Raw genomic sequence first — 15,872 nt, forward strand, 5'->3', positions numbered from 1 at the left:
CCAACTGAGCCACCCAGGAACCCCACACTTCAATTACTTTAGATAACATTTTCATCTAAACTCCATCAGGATGCTATAAAGATACTTTAATGTGGTAAACTTCACAAATTACAAATACTTTTTTGAGATGGCTATATAATTGATATATAATATATATATATTGATCATTAAAAAATGATGATATATTCTTCTTGTTGCTGACTATAACTTGAAATAGACTCAAAGGCTTGATTGACATTTAATTATTCTTTTTACCAGTTAGCTTAACAATGAGCTTCTAAAAACTTTGTATCATAAATATCCTTGCAAAAATTCATCCCCCAAAGTCTAAGGAAATAGTCTATACAGTTTTCCTTACTGTCTTCTCTGTAAATGAAGGTTAAGTCTCACTCCCACCCATCAGGATAGTATAATTGTATGATCTACATATGTAATTCTTCCCCCAATCATTATAATTTTTTAATTCTAAAAACTCAGAATATATGTATATCATCTTAGAAAAGTCAAAGGCAGAAATTAAGAGCTTAAACTGATGAATTAAAGCAGGGATGTTTTGCAAAATTAGCTTAACCACGTAAGGTGCAAGTACATATTACTCATTTAAAAAATGGAATCAGGGGCGCCTGGGTGGCTCAGTCGGTTAAGCGGCCACTTCAGCTCAGGTCATGATCTCGCGGTCCGTGAGTTCAAGCTCCGCGTCGGGCACTGTGCTGACAGCTCAGAGCCTGGAGCCTGTTTCAGATTCTGTGTCTCCCTCTCTCTGACCCTCCCCCATTCATGCCCTGTCTCTCTCTGTCTCAAAAATAAACGTTAAAAACAATTAAAAAATAAAAAAAATAAAAAATAAAAAATGGAATCAAATGATTTCTTTTTCATCTTTAAACTAAATCATACACAATCCCGATAGTATTTTAGACTGCTGTATCCACATGGAGCTTATGTTTCTCTATAAATTTACAGAAGAAAAATCAATTCATGAATTCAGTCTTTAATTCTTTCAAATGATGAGATCACTAAATATCAATACATTTTTCCTTGCAGGTAAATAGAAAGTGACTGCTAATTCAAATTTTATTTTTTTACACTGGTTAGGAAAAAAAATCTCAGTTTCAGCACTGCCTTCCCTAAATATATGAGATTTAGAGTATTTTCTACTAGCTCCAATTTTGGCATGATTACTCCTAATTTTGGTTGAATAACCTCTAATGACTTCTTTCCTGTGCCATTATTTAGGCTTCTAGGAAAATCCTTTTAATCTTAAATTATGTTCTTGTTTTTAAATATATGTCACATATTTTTGTCACTACTTCTATTCTGATTTTTCCTTAATTATGTGTTTACAGTTAAAATGTTAATAATAGATACAAATTTATGTCTATTCCCTAATGAATTCTAACAAATGAGTATATAAAACTTGATTCAGAGTAAAAGCAACAGCACTCTAGACTTTCTAGTCTAGAAACCTGACTTCTAGGTTTATCATCATTTACCTCCTACATTATCATAACAGCCTCTCGTTTTCCCTGCTTCTACATTGTCTTGCTATAGACTAATCTCTGGATACGTGATGCATTTCTGTCAGTTCTTTCTTTCAGCAAAATGTTGAGATGTGCCACTTCTTTTTGGCCTCTATGATTTCAGATAAGAAATATGCTCTCATTTAAATTGATGTTCCTCTAAACACAAGTGTCATTTTTCTCTGGCTATTTTTAAAATGTTTTCTTTGTTTTTAATATTCATAAGTTTAATTAGGATACATCCTCATGGGTATTTCTTTGGATTTATTCTATTCAAATTTCTCTGGACTTCTTGAATCCATAGGTTTATGTCTTTTTTCCAGATTTGGTAAAACCTCAGTCATTTTTTCTTTGAATATTTGTTCAACCCCACTCTCTTACTCCTTTTACAGGCGTGCTGATAATAAATGTCAATCTATTATTACCTTACAAGTCTCAGAGGCTCTGTTCATTTCTTCTAATCATTTTTCTGTTGTTCAGATTCAGTAAACTGTTGACCTGTCCTCAAGTTCACTTATTCTATCCTCTGTTATCTCCACTCCACTATTGAGTCCATCCAGCAAGGTTTTTTTCCTTATTATTTTACTTTTCAGTTATACAGTTTCTATTTGGCTTCTTTTATGTAATTTTCTTTTTTTGCTGAGATTTTTCTTTTTCATTTGTTTTAAAAGAATTTATAATTATTTGTGAACCAATAAATAATCATAAATAAAGAGAGCATCAGGGATAATTTAAAAATCTTGACAGATAATTCTAACATTTAATTAATCATAGTATTAGCATTAGTTGATTGTTTTTTTCTCATTCAAGTTGTGCTTTTCCTTATTATTGATATTTTAAAAATACATATTATATATGATATATAACACACATGATGTACCCAAAATACATAAAAAATAAAACACGTATACAAATAAGAAACGAAATAATTTTTATTACATCCTACACCTTTTGGGTATTATGTATTTTTAGAGAGAGTTTCCTTATGCATGGCTTACTTGTTTCTACACAAACATATTTCACTGCTAGTCAGTGAAAGGTAGCAATGATCAAAGATATTAGTAAATTACTTATCTTCCTTACCCCTTCAGTGTGTAACGTATTAGTTTTAACAGAAAATATACTGGAGAAAATTTAATTTGTTCTACTGAAATCTACATTTTTTTTTTTTAAGTTTATTTTGATAGAGAGAGAGTGAGCAGGGGAGGGGTAGAGAGACAGGGGGACAGAGGATCCGAAGTGGGCTCTGTGCTGACAGCAGAAAGCCTGATGTAGGGCTCAAATTTAGGAACCGTGACCTCGTGACCTGAGCCAAAAGTGAACGCCTAACTGACTGAACCACCCAGGTGCCCTTGAAATCTACATATTCTTTAATGAACTTTTGGCTTTATAAAATTCTAGACAACCTTTGGTTTAGAAATTATTGAAAATGTTTCATTTTGTTTTCATTTAAATAGTGCATGATCCCAAACAATATGAAATAAAATGTAAAATCAAATGGAGGTACTTTATAAAAACATATATTACTGATTTTGAGTTAATATTCATCAATGAAAATGGAATTTATAATAACAATATAGTAGGTTTACATTTGGTCTCATATTTATTGAAGTAGTGTTGTGAGAGTTTTTAATGTTAATTTTTAATTGCTTACTCTTGAGACAAGTTCAATGATGAAATAAGATTGTTCATCATCACAATGTGCTTGAGTATCATGATATGGACAAAATATGGTTCTATGTTAACTAAACCAACATTAAACCAAGATACGTGCATATGTATGCATTTGTTTATACACAAACATTTTTTGCATATATGTGTATATATGCGTATATGCATATATACACATACACAAATATACATATTTTACACATATTATAAAATATAAACATATATGTAATATAATTTATAGAACATATAACATGTGCACACACACATATACGTAAGTGGTGTGTGTGTGTGTGTGTGTGTGTGTGTGTGTTTGCACCCAGAAACACCCTTTAAGTAACTAAACTAAGTAATTTTGATTAAATAAAGTCATATTCTAAAATGATTTCTCAGTGCCCCATATATAAATTGGAAGGAAATTATGTTGTTTTCCAAATTTTTACATAGCAAAAAACAGTATCTGAATAACAAATGGCACAAGAAATCCTGCCATATCATTTGCATGGTTGAAAAGAAAACCACTGAGGGGGCGCCTGGGTGGCTCAGTACGTTAAGCATCTGACTACCACTTGGGTCATGATCTCATGGTTCATGAGTTCAAGCCTCATGTCAGGCTCTGTGTTGACACCTCAGAGCCTGGATCCTGCTTCAGGTTCTTTGTCTCCCTCTCTCTCTGCCCCTCCCCAGCTCGCACTCTCTCTCTCTCTGTCTTTCTCAAAAATAAATAAAGCATTAAAAAAAAGAAAACCATTGAGCTGCCAAAGTCTAAAGAAAGAAAAAAGCAGAAAAAACAAAAATAATCCAAGACTATTCAATCACCTGCTTTTTAAAAATCATAATCCCCTACATGAATCTTATGATGCATATTTATCAGTGAGGGCAAAATAAGTGAATACTACAAAGGCCTACTCACCTAAGATAGAGCTAAATTTGAATTCAAACTATTGAAAATAATGCTTTTATAAGGCATGCATTGTTTTTTCCTGACTTAACGTCATCTAACTATCATTTCATTTGTGAACTGCAGTGAAAAGAAAGTAAACTTTTCCTGAAGCACCTTGTAAGAGAAATCTTATCTTCCATAGGAGTTCCTAATGAAGATAATCACCATGTAATGTAGGAATGCACTGGAATCCAAAATCCATATCAATGAGAATTTCTATTTAAAAAAAAAAAAATTAATGTTTATTTGAGAGAGAGAGTGAGACAGAGCGTGAGTGGGGATGGGTCAGAGAGAGAGGGAGACACAGAATCAAAGCAGGCTCCAGGATCTGAGCTGTCAGCACAGAGCCTGACGCGGGGCTCAAACCCACGAACTGTGAGCTCATGACCTGAGCCGAAGTCAGACACTTAACTGACTGAGCCACCCAGGCACCCCTGAGAATTTCTAGATTTTTGTTAAAAGCTAACAAATACTTAATGATACAGAAATGTTAGGATTCTGAGCGAATGGTCAAGAAAGAATTCTTGAGATGTCTTCAGTGCAAGAAGGGGTTTTAGTAAAGCATGGAGACAGGACTCATGGGCCACAAGAGCTGCACTGAAATTGTGAGGAGTAACTGATTATATATGTTCAGATTGTGAAAGGGTTAGCAACAGCACAAATCTATAAGGAATTTTGGAAGCAAGGACCTTGAGGAAGCTAGCTCTTGTTAGGAAAATGTCATTTATTACTGTCTAATAAAACCTTAGTCATGAGAACTTTCAGATGTATATCGGTGGGCCATATGTTCAGAGGATGATTGCTAACATATATCTTGGGGGTAGAGATAAAGGAAGTTTCCAAAGCAATTGTTGTATGTTAAAGGACACTTACAGGATCCTGGAGATCAGTTTAATGTTAAGTTAAGATTGCCTTTTGCCCTTACCAATGTATCAACATCAAGACAGTTGAGCTCCTAGATGAAGGTCACTCTGCCTGTCTCAAAGACTTGTCAATATTGTAAGGAAATTTAATTTTTTCTTTAGCCTTCATTTCCTACATCACTTGGAATAGGTTTACTTGTGATAAAATTTACCATTTTTTATTATAAAATGGCATAGTAATGTTCAGGGCTATAAATCAAGTATATGTGTAGGTTGTTGTCATAGCAAGACTTCTGTCCTCAGCAGGAGAGAACGTAGGACATTTACTCTTGTTTATTCTAAAACCAATGCCTTTTTTAAGAGCTCTTGCCCTCATCAAAAGCATTTATTACCTAATGTAAAAATATGTAAAATTCAAGCATTCTCTTTAAAAGTTTCATTTTATTAAGAAACTGCAAACAAATTAAAACTTTTCCTTATGTAAAAAAGAATTTGAATTATATATTTATTTCTTATTCCTGAACATATTTAAGTATCCATAAACCAACATTTCCCAAAGCACATTTTGCAGCAAACTAATACCACTAACTCTTTGAAAAATTATTGAATGGATGATAAATACTGGTTTAAGTCAAATAGGTTTTCCTATTACAGAAATTCTTGGAATCTTTAATATGCTAATGGAATTTGTGAATATCGAATAGTGCATCATATTTTCCAAATGCATTTGGCCAGAGAACCATTCACCTTCTTTTTCTTCCCATACCCCAAATCATCATTTCAATGCAATTCTGAGAAACCAACTGCAGAAATGCTGCCCTAGAAAAATAATTTCCTTTAAATTAGCAAAGCTTATTCTTTGGTTTTGTTTAATAATTCACTTAGGAGAGCATAAGAAACCCTCCAATAACACACAAACACATCTTCATTATCCCCCTGTGCTGTCTCTTTTCCAGGCTTTACATCTGAGTGCAATTGTTTTTATCCTTTTCTGGCACCAAGTAGAAAATCCTCTTCTCATTTTAGATTTTATCCCCTTGATCAGGAGGAAATGCATAGCAGCTGACTTCTTTTACAACTATTAGCACATTCTTTCAAAAGCAGCATTGTGAAGCTTTTTCTAGTTAGTTGTCATCAGCTGTATAAAAAATTTGATGCTAACATTAAAAAGGCATGCTAGCGGGGCGCCTGGGTGGCGCAGTCGGTTAAGCGTCCGACTTCAGCCAGGTCACGATCTCACGGTCCGTGAGTTCGAGCCCCGCGTCGGGCTCTGGGCTGATGGCTCGGAGCCTGGAGCCTGTTTCCGATTCTGTATCTCCCTCTCTCTCTGTCCCTCCCCTGTTCATGCTCTGTCTCTCTCTGTCCCAAAAATAAAAAAATAAAAAAACGTTGAAAAAAAAAAAAAATTTCAAAAAGGCATGCTAGCTCTCATACTAGAGAATAGCTAACTTAAAGTCCTGACTCCATTTCTCTTTATAACTTTGAACAAATATTTAACCTATAAAAATATTATCCACATCATTTTTAAAAGGCCATCATAAAAGTAACTACCTCACAGTGTTCTTAGGAGGATTAAGTGATACAATGCATATAAATTCTCTTTATATAACACAGGGCAGACCACAGGATAAGCATGTGTTACATGGCAATTTTTAGTACTGCCATTGTCAATGTTTCCCTTCATTTAAGTAGTATAGCTAGGAATTGTCATATATCATCCAGTAGCAAAGCCTTTCTCCAAAGCCTCAAAAAACTTGCTCAATCACCTGTGTGTACGTAATATTTTATAAAAGTTATATAATGCTCATCAAATGATTGTCCATATTTGTATCATCAGCATTTATCATGATACTTGACCTATAATAAGTGCCTAAGATTACTGGAAAAAAAATGAATGACCATGGATATAAATGCACAAAATGATGGGAATCTTGTGAAGAAAAAATTACTATTCTAAACATTTGCAAATCTGTTATTTCCACATCTCCTATCATTTTTTATTCAACCATGTAAGAAACCAGATTATCTGAAATTCAAATATTTCATAAAATCTGGTTAAATAGTGAAACATTTAAATATTAAATAAAATATTTTTATTAGCAAAAAACATTTTTGTTTATGGTGAAAAGTATTTTGCTTACATGTCAAAATCATATATTTGACATTTAATTTGTTACTTGTATTTTAAGTTACTTTGTATTTGAATTATAAACTACAAAGGATGCTTTGATTTCCTGATGAGTATGTTATTTGCCTTATCTATTGTAGTTATTTTTGAGAATTTCAAGAGCTCTCCCTTTTCTAACATTTACATGCTTTTTGATCTTGTAGTTGAGTTTAAAACACTCAAAGTATTGTTTGTGCCCTTACTAACCTTGCTCTCTATAATACAAAATATTAAAAGGGTTAAAAATATAAGATAGAAATCATGTTATTACATAGCTAAAAAGTCTAGTGTTTTATAAGCATTTTCATTTCAATATTAATAAAACTCATCTAATAAAAACTATCAGGGATAACCTGTAGTCCAAAAAGTTAGGTTTATTAACTTGCTACAAGGGAGATTGCTCACCAGAGAAACCATGAGCCTCTGGGTAAGAGGTAGTAGGAAAGACTTTTTGTAAAGGCAAGGCTGGCATAAATGTTTCTGAGGAGGGGTTAACATTTGCACAGATCAGATCTGGGTTTGTTGCTGTCATGATGCAAGAAAAACTTAATATTGAGTTTCCATCAATCTTGATTGAGAAGTACTGAAGAAAGGTTGGGGCCATTATTGGAAAGAAAGCAGTCACTCAAATAAAGAGGATAATTATGAGACTTTAATGTTACAATATGGACTTGGGAGAAATACTGCTTGCTGTTAACTTTAGCAGTATCTATTACATAGCCTGATTAATGGCAAGGTCAAATTTTCATTAATTTTTATATATTTAAACATTATTCATTTACTTGCCTCTATTAATAGACTTCAAATTCTTTGACTTATTCATTTTTAAATTCCCAGGCTTTGTGAGACAGTAAAAGATCAATAAATATATGTTTATGTGGAAGGAAAAAAAAGGAATGAAGATCATAATCAATGTATATTAAAATATATATTATAACCATAATAAAACTATTGATAATTGAATTGGAGATAAAAGATATGAGTCTAAATCCACAATATATCTTTTGTATGTGCAGTACTGTAGCCTTCTTTTTGGTTAAATTATTTTATATTGATATGAAAATTAAATTATATAAAATCACTTTAAAACATTTGCTGATAGGAGTGCTTAGCTGGTTCAGTCAGTAGAGCATGTGACTCTTGATCTTGGGGTCATGAGTTCAAACCCCACGTTGGATGCAGAAATTACTAAAAATATTTTGCTAATAAACTGGTATTATTCTTTTCTCCTCAGTATATATCTTTCTTTGAATTATGAAAATTAACTGTTAGAACTGTTAGAACTGTTAGAACTAACAGTGCCTGAAAAATGTTATATAATAGTTCAATCTTCCACAGGTCTTTGACTTTATAAGATCATCTATAAGAGCTGTGCTCGAATATATTGACTTATAGTAGTGAGCCTGACAAAGAATCATTAGGGAAAATTAGCAGTGGATTTATTTTATGAACTTGCTTTCTCTGAGAAATAGGTGTGAGATAAGTTTTCATAAGTTTTGTTTCTTAAATTCCACATGAGTGAAATCACATGGTATTTGTCTCTCATTTCACTTAGCATAATACTCTCCAGCTCCATCCACGTCATGGCAAATGGCAAGATTTCATTTTTGATGACTGAGTAATATTCCATTGTATATATATACCACATGTTCTTTATCCACTCATCAGTCCATGGACATTTGGGTTCTTTCCATCACTTGGCCATTGTTGGTCATGCTACTATAAATATCAGGGTGCATGAATCCATTTGAATCAGTATTTTTGTATCTTTGATCAAATACCTAGTAGTGCAATTGCTGGGTCATAGGGTAGTTCTATTTTTAACTTTTTGAAGAACCTTCATACTGTTTTTTTCAGAATGGCTGCACCAGTTTTCATTCCTACCAACAGCAAGAGGGTTCCCCTTTCTCTGCCTCCTCACTAAATCTGTTGTTTCTTATGTTGTTAATTTTAGCCAAGCTGGCAGTTTTAAGGTGATATCTCATTATAGTTTTGATTTGCATTTCCCTGATGTTGACAATCTTGTCATCTGTTGGCCACTTCTATGCCTTCTTTGGAAAAATGTCTATTCATGTCTTCTGCCCATTTTTTCCAAAATCAAGAGCTGGACACTTAACTAACTGAGCCATCCAGGTGCCCCTTTCTACCCATTATTTTTTACATTTTTTTAATGTTTATTTATTTATTTTGCATGTGAGAGAGAAAGCATGAGTGGGGAAGGGGCAAAGAGAGAGGAAGACAGAGAATCCCAAGCAGACTCCACACTATTAGTGCAGAGCCCAATGTGGGGCTTGATCTCACGAACCGTGAGATCATGACCTGAGCCCAAACCAGGAGTTGGACAATTAACTGACTGAGCCACTCAGGTATCCTCCTTTCTGCCCATTTTTAACTGGATTATTTATTTTTTGGGTGCTGAGTTTGATAACTTCTTTATATATTTTGCATACTAACCCTTTATCAGATATGCCACTTGCAAATGTCTTCTCCCATTCCAAAGGTTGCCTTTTAATTTTGCTGATTGTTTCCTTCACTGTGCAGATGCTTTTTGTTTTGATGATGTCCCAGTAGTTTATTTTTCCTTTAGTTTCCTTTGTCTCAGGAGACATATCTAGTAAGAAGTTGCTTCAACCCATGTCAAAGAGGTTGCTGCCAGGGCTCTCCTCTAGAATTTTTACGATTTCCCATCTTAAAATTAGGTCTTTCACCCATTTTGAATTCATTTTTGTGTATGGTGTAAGACAGTGGTCCAGTTTCATTCTTTTGCATTATTGTTGTCCAGTCTTCCCAACACCATTTGCTGAAGAGACTGTCTTTTTTCCACTGGATATTCCTGTTTTGTCAAAGATGAGTTGACCATATAGTTATGGGTCCATTTCTGGGTTTTCTATTTAGTAAAATCACAGGATACAAAATCAATGTACAGAAATCTCTTGCATCTCTATACACCATTAATGAAACAGCAGAAAAAGAAATCAAGGAATCAGTCCCATTTACAATTGCACTAAAAATTCTTAAGATACTTAGGAATAAACCTAACCAAAGAGATAAATATCTGTACTCTAAAAACTATAAAACACTTATGAAAGAATTTGAAGATGACACAGAGAAATGGGAAAACATTCCCTGCTCATGAATTGGAATAACAAATTTTGTTAAAACGTCTGTACTACCCAAAGCAATCTACACATTTAATGCAATCTCTATCAAAATGCCACCAGCATTTTTCACAGAGCTAAAACAACCCTAAAATTTGTATAGAACCACAAACACCCCAAATAGCTAAAGTGATCTTGAAAAGCAAAACTGGAGGCATCACAATTCCAGACTTCGAGTTATATTATAAAGCTTTAGAGATCAAGACAGTATGGTATTAGCAGCAAAACAGAGACATAGATCAATGGAACAGAATAAATTTAGATTTAAAATGCTACATTACATGAAGGCAAGATTCTTTCATGGTGGTTTTTAAAATTACTATCATCATTTTATATTCTCTCACTTCCTAAAATTATTGCAAAAAATGTCCATAGATAATATTTGAGAAAGTCATGAACAGATTACTTGCCTTTTCAGAAAACAACTGTTTCAATAAACCAATTTCTCCTTACTATATACAACTGTGTTATTTAAGATTTTATTTAGGTAGCAAAATTCTAATAAGCAATTCATATTGGTAGCAAAGTTCCATTTTGGGACGGTCTAGGCAAAGCATCCAGTTTACGTTTCAATAAATTTATATTGGCACAAGAAATAAATGTGGATATAAATGTTGTTGACTTCCTACCCCAAGCTTAACTCTGGAAACAAAACAAAAGAAAAAGAGAGAGAGCAAAGCATTCTAAAAAACTCACACTAAACTCTGAGAAACCATTCTGGCAAGGAAGAAAATGCAGTCTAAAGCAGACAGCACTACAGTCTGGGGCTATTTTGAATGCAGTGTTTGTGCATTTTGTATTTTTCTCTCCACATTACCTTGGGCATATTCTTGTTTGACCTTTTGCCACTATATAACAAAAACCAGTTATTATAGCCAAGTCACCCAGGTTTTGTTGGAATAACATCAAGACAGCATGAAAATCTGGCCAGGGAGTATGATACAAGTAGACCAGATAAATTCGAAAACTCCTAACTTCTTTCTTCCATCCTTGTATTCCCAAGGCCAGGAGATTCAAGTCAAAGGAGATTATCACCTTGGACTGCTATAGTCCACATTCGAAGTCTAAACCTTTTGAAGTTTAAGAGAGTATTCTGAGAGTGGATTTGCAGAGTTCCTGAAGGACAAAAGTGCAACCTAGTGTGGTAGTAACGTGAGTACTTCACTATCTACAGCATTCTTCCCTCAGGTCATAACCTTCGACTTTTCTCACAGGCAGGGTACAAATCACAGTATGGGCAGTATTCTCTCCTGAGAAACCTACCCACTTTCATCTTAAGTGATGTATCAAGGGAGAATAAGTTCCTAGACAAAAAGTTTACACATCTGTTTTATATCACTGCTATGGAATGTGACAATAAAACAGAAATGTTTATACTGTAAAAAAGAGAGTAAACAGTGTAGAGAGCTCAAGAATAATAACCACTCTCGGGTGGATGGGTGGCTCAGTCAGTTAAGGGTCTGACTCTTGATTTCGGCTCAGGTCATGATCTTAGGGATCGTGGGAAGCCCTGTGCTGGGATTCTCTCTCTTTCCCAATCTCTCTGCTCCTCCCCTCCTTGCTCTGTCTCTGTCTCTCTCTCTTTCTCTCAAAATGAATAAACATTCAAAAAGAAAGAATAATAACCACTCTCAATGAAGGGGAAGATTTAGTAATTAGTAATATGAATTAAGTGTTAGTAATACGAATTAAGATCAAGAAGTTCCAAAGAACAAGATGGTAATAACTAGTATGAAAAGTATAACAATGAAAATTTTATAAATAGATGAGATTACATCCGTTTTCAACTTTGAAAAATAAAGTACTTAGAAACAGTTACTTGCAATAAGAAAGTTGAAAAACAGAAAAATTAATAACGTTCCTTGAACCCATCAGAGAACTAAGATCATAGGGCAAACTATCACTTTAAATCTGGAAAGGCAGTTGGATCCAAAGAGACATAGCCAAGACCTACTTATTTAGAGCAGAAACTGGTACGAACACTTAAATACTAATTTTTATGAATTGCAGTAATCTTATGAAAGCTAGAGTGAGTGACAAAGTGACAAACTTTTGAAGACTGCAGCCTTAGGGGAAATACACATATTTCTGGACTGCCCCTTCCAGAACCCCACCAGGTTCTCACAGTGAAGGAGATCTCAAAGATCTCTTCACAGCTATGGCAGAGAAGAGAAGAAATCTAAACCCTCTCCATAACAAAGCCTACTTTTCAGGAGAAAAGTCTTTGCTAGAGCCTTATCACAACTGAGGGAATAGAATTCCTCTAATTCTAAGCCCTCTAGCCTTCATGTCACACCTACAAAGGGGAAAAAAAAAAACACAGTTAACAGGGGTGATGATTTTAAGTAAATTAATTAGAATTCTATATCCAGGGAGGAGAATAGAAACCCGGGAGGAAAAAAAGCTATGCCAGTTGAGAAACACTTTGAAGGTAACATCTGCAAAGCACAGGCCCACCAGAAGACTGATAATTGTTTTTTTAATTTTTTTAAACATTTACTTTGAGAGAGAGAGAGAGAGAGAGAGGATGAGCAGGGGAGGAGCAGAGAGAGAGGGAGACACAGAACCTGAAGCAAGCTCCAGGCTCTGAGTGGTCAGTACAGAGCCCAACGCGGGGCTTGAACCACACACCATGAGATCATGACCTGAGGCTAAGTTGAACACTTAACCAACTGAGCCACCCAGATGCCCCAAAACTGAGATTTAATGAAAAGATTCTAAAATGCTCCCTCTCTTCAACATAACACCACATCACATTAAAATAATATATAGTACCATATCTACTGTAAATAATGAAAGTTTTACTTCTTACATACAATTTGGGTGTTTGTGTGTGTGTGTGTGTGTGTGTGTGTGTGTGTGTGTGTTTTCATGTCTGATTGCTGTGGCTAAGACTTCCAGTACTATGTTGAATAAAAGTGGTGACAGTGGACATCCTTGTCTTATTCCTGAGCTCAGAGAAAAAGATCTCAGGGTTTTTTTAAATTTTTTTAATGTTCACTTATTTTTAAGAGAGAGAGAGAGAGAAACAGAGGGGCAGAGAGAGAGGGAGACCCACGGAATCAGAAGTAGGCTCCAGGCTCTGAGCTGTCAGGACAGAGCCCAATGCGGGTCTCCACCTCAGAGACCACGAGATCATCACCTGAACCGAAGTCAGGCACTTAAGTGACTGAGCCACCCAGGTGCTCCGTCTGTTTTTCACTGTTGAGTAAAATGTTAGCTGTGGATTTTTCATATATAGCCTTTATTATGTTGAGGTCTCTCAACATATTATATTAGGTCTCTCTAAACCTACTTTGTTGAGAGTTTTTATCATGAATGGATGTTGTACTTTGTCACATGCCTTTTCTGCATGTATTGAGATGATCATATAGTTTTTACCCTTTCTCTAGTGAATGTGATGTACCATGTTGGTTGATTTGCAAATACTGAACCACCTATGCATCCCTGGAAAAAATCGCACTTGACCATGGTGAATTATGTTTTTTAACGTATTGTTGGATTCGGTTTGCTAATATTTTGTTGCAGATTTTTTTTTAATTGGTAGCACTAGGATTTATTAAGCTGCGCCTTAGTAAAGAGGCACTCTTAAAATGTATAAAGCCAGGGCATGCTGCCAATACTTCTTAAGCAATGATACTAGGATATTGACAGCTAAGTGGATGTTGTACATAAGCTCATTATCTATCATCTTCATGTGGCCAATGGCCACTGCCCAACACAACACTTCTTCTTCCTCTTGAATTTGATCATGGACTTCGCTTTGACATGGGCCACCATTTTCTCATTGTAGGGCAGCAAGGAAGGAATTTGCCAGCCTCATTAAAGCCTGGGCCCAGGATCAGGGGTATCTGCTTGAACAGAGATTCTGAAGCCAAAAAGGCATCATATTTCTTGGACAGCTTCTTGACCAATTTCTTACTCTTGTTGAGTTTCTTCAACACCTCAATGTCTACAGGGGACATTATCCACATGGACCAAGGCCAAGCCACAGACTTGGCCTCATCACAGTGCTGCAGGCCCCCCAGAATACATATGGATAATTTGGGCAGGGAGTGGACTTAAGCTTGATGATGCATGCCTGAGAAACATTTGCCCTAGTTCTTCTGGCTAATCTTCAGCTCGATCATCTCCAAAAACTTCCAGCACTTTCACTAGTTCCCATAAAGGACTTCCCACACCACCATGTAGACAGTGTCATGGGAGACTTTGCTGGACATAGTGACTGGAGCTAAAATAACTGGAAAAGAGATTTGTTGAGAATTTTTTGCATCTATGCTCATCAGAGATAGTCAATTTAGTATCTTTGTAGTGTCTCTATCTGGTTTTGGTATCAGGGTAATGATGGCCTCATAGACTCAATCTGAAAACTTTCCTTCCTCTTCTATATTTTGGAGCAGTTTGAGAAAAAAAATAGGCATTAACTCTTTTTTTTTTTTTTTTTTTCATTTTTATTTTAAGTAGGCTCCACACCCAATGCGGGGCTTGAACTCACAACCCTGAGATTAAAAGTCACATGCTTTACAGATTGAGCCAGCCAGGTACCCTGATGTTAAGCCTTTTAAAAATTTTTGATAGAATTTAACTGTAAAGCCATTTGGTCCTAGGCTCATTTGTTAAGATTTTTTTTGATTACTGATTCAATTTCATTGCCAGCAACTTGTCTGTTCAAACTTTCTATTTCTTCTAGATTCAGTTTTGGCAAGTTATATGTTTCCATTTCTTCTAGGTTGTCCAATTTGTTGGCACATGATTTTTCCTAATATTCTCTTGCAATCCCTTGTATATTTGCGGTGTCAGTTGTTATTTTGCTTTGACATATCTGTTTTTGAGATTTGCTCCTTCATTTCTGGTTTTGCTTATTCGAGCCCTCTCTCTTTTCTTCTTTCTGTGTCTGGTTAAAAGTTTATCAATTTGGGGGTGCCTGGGTGGCTCAGTCAATTAAGTGTATAACTCTTGATTTCACTTCAGGTCATGATCTCATGGTCAAAGCACTGGTAGTGTGGAGCCTGCTTGGTATTCTTTCTCTCTCTTTCTTTGCTCCTCCCTTGGTTGCAGGCATGCTCTCTCTCTCAAAATAAATAAACTTTTTCAAAAAATTATCAATTTTGTTTATCTTTTCAAGAACCAACTCCTGGTTTCATTGTTCTATTCTATTGTTGTTTTGTTTTGTTTTCATTTAGAGACTGAAAAAAATCTCTGAGCTTTACTATTCCCTTCCTCCTACTGGCGTTGGACTTTGTTTTTCTTTCTCTAGCCCCTTCAGGTGTAAGGTTAGGTTGCTTACTTGAGATTTTTCTTGTTTCTTGAGGTAGGTCTGTATGGCTAAGACTTCCTTCTTAAAACCACTTTTGCTGCATCCCAAAGATTTTGGAACACTGTTTTCATTTTCACTTTTCTCTGTGTATTTTTAAATTTCCTCTTTGATTTATTGGTTAGACCCACTCATTCTTTAGTGGCATGTTATTTAGCCTCCCTGTATTTAGGTTCTTTCTAGATTTTTTCTTGTGATTCATTTCTAGTTTTGTACCATTGTGGTTAGAAAAGATGCATAAT

General features: G+C 35.0%; 1 pseudogene; it reads right to left on the reverse strand.

The window, feature by feature from the left end:
* Positions 1-13,887: 13,887 nt before the first annotated feature.
* Positions 13,888-14,536, reverse strand: LOC132671485 (large ribosomal subunit protein uL1 pseudogene; annotated as a pseudogene).
* Between the last annotated feature and the right edge of the window lie 1,336 nt (positions 14,537-15,872).

Source organism: Panthera onca, chromosome C1 (genome assembly GCF_046562875.1).
Source record: "Panthera onca isolate mPanOnc1 chromosome C1, mPanOnc1 haplotype 2, whole genome shotgun sequence".
Classification (NCBI taxonomy): domain Eukaryota; kingdom Metazoa; phylum Chordata; class Mammalia; order Carnivora; family Felidae; genus Panthera; species Panthera onca.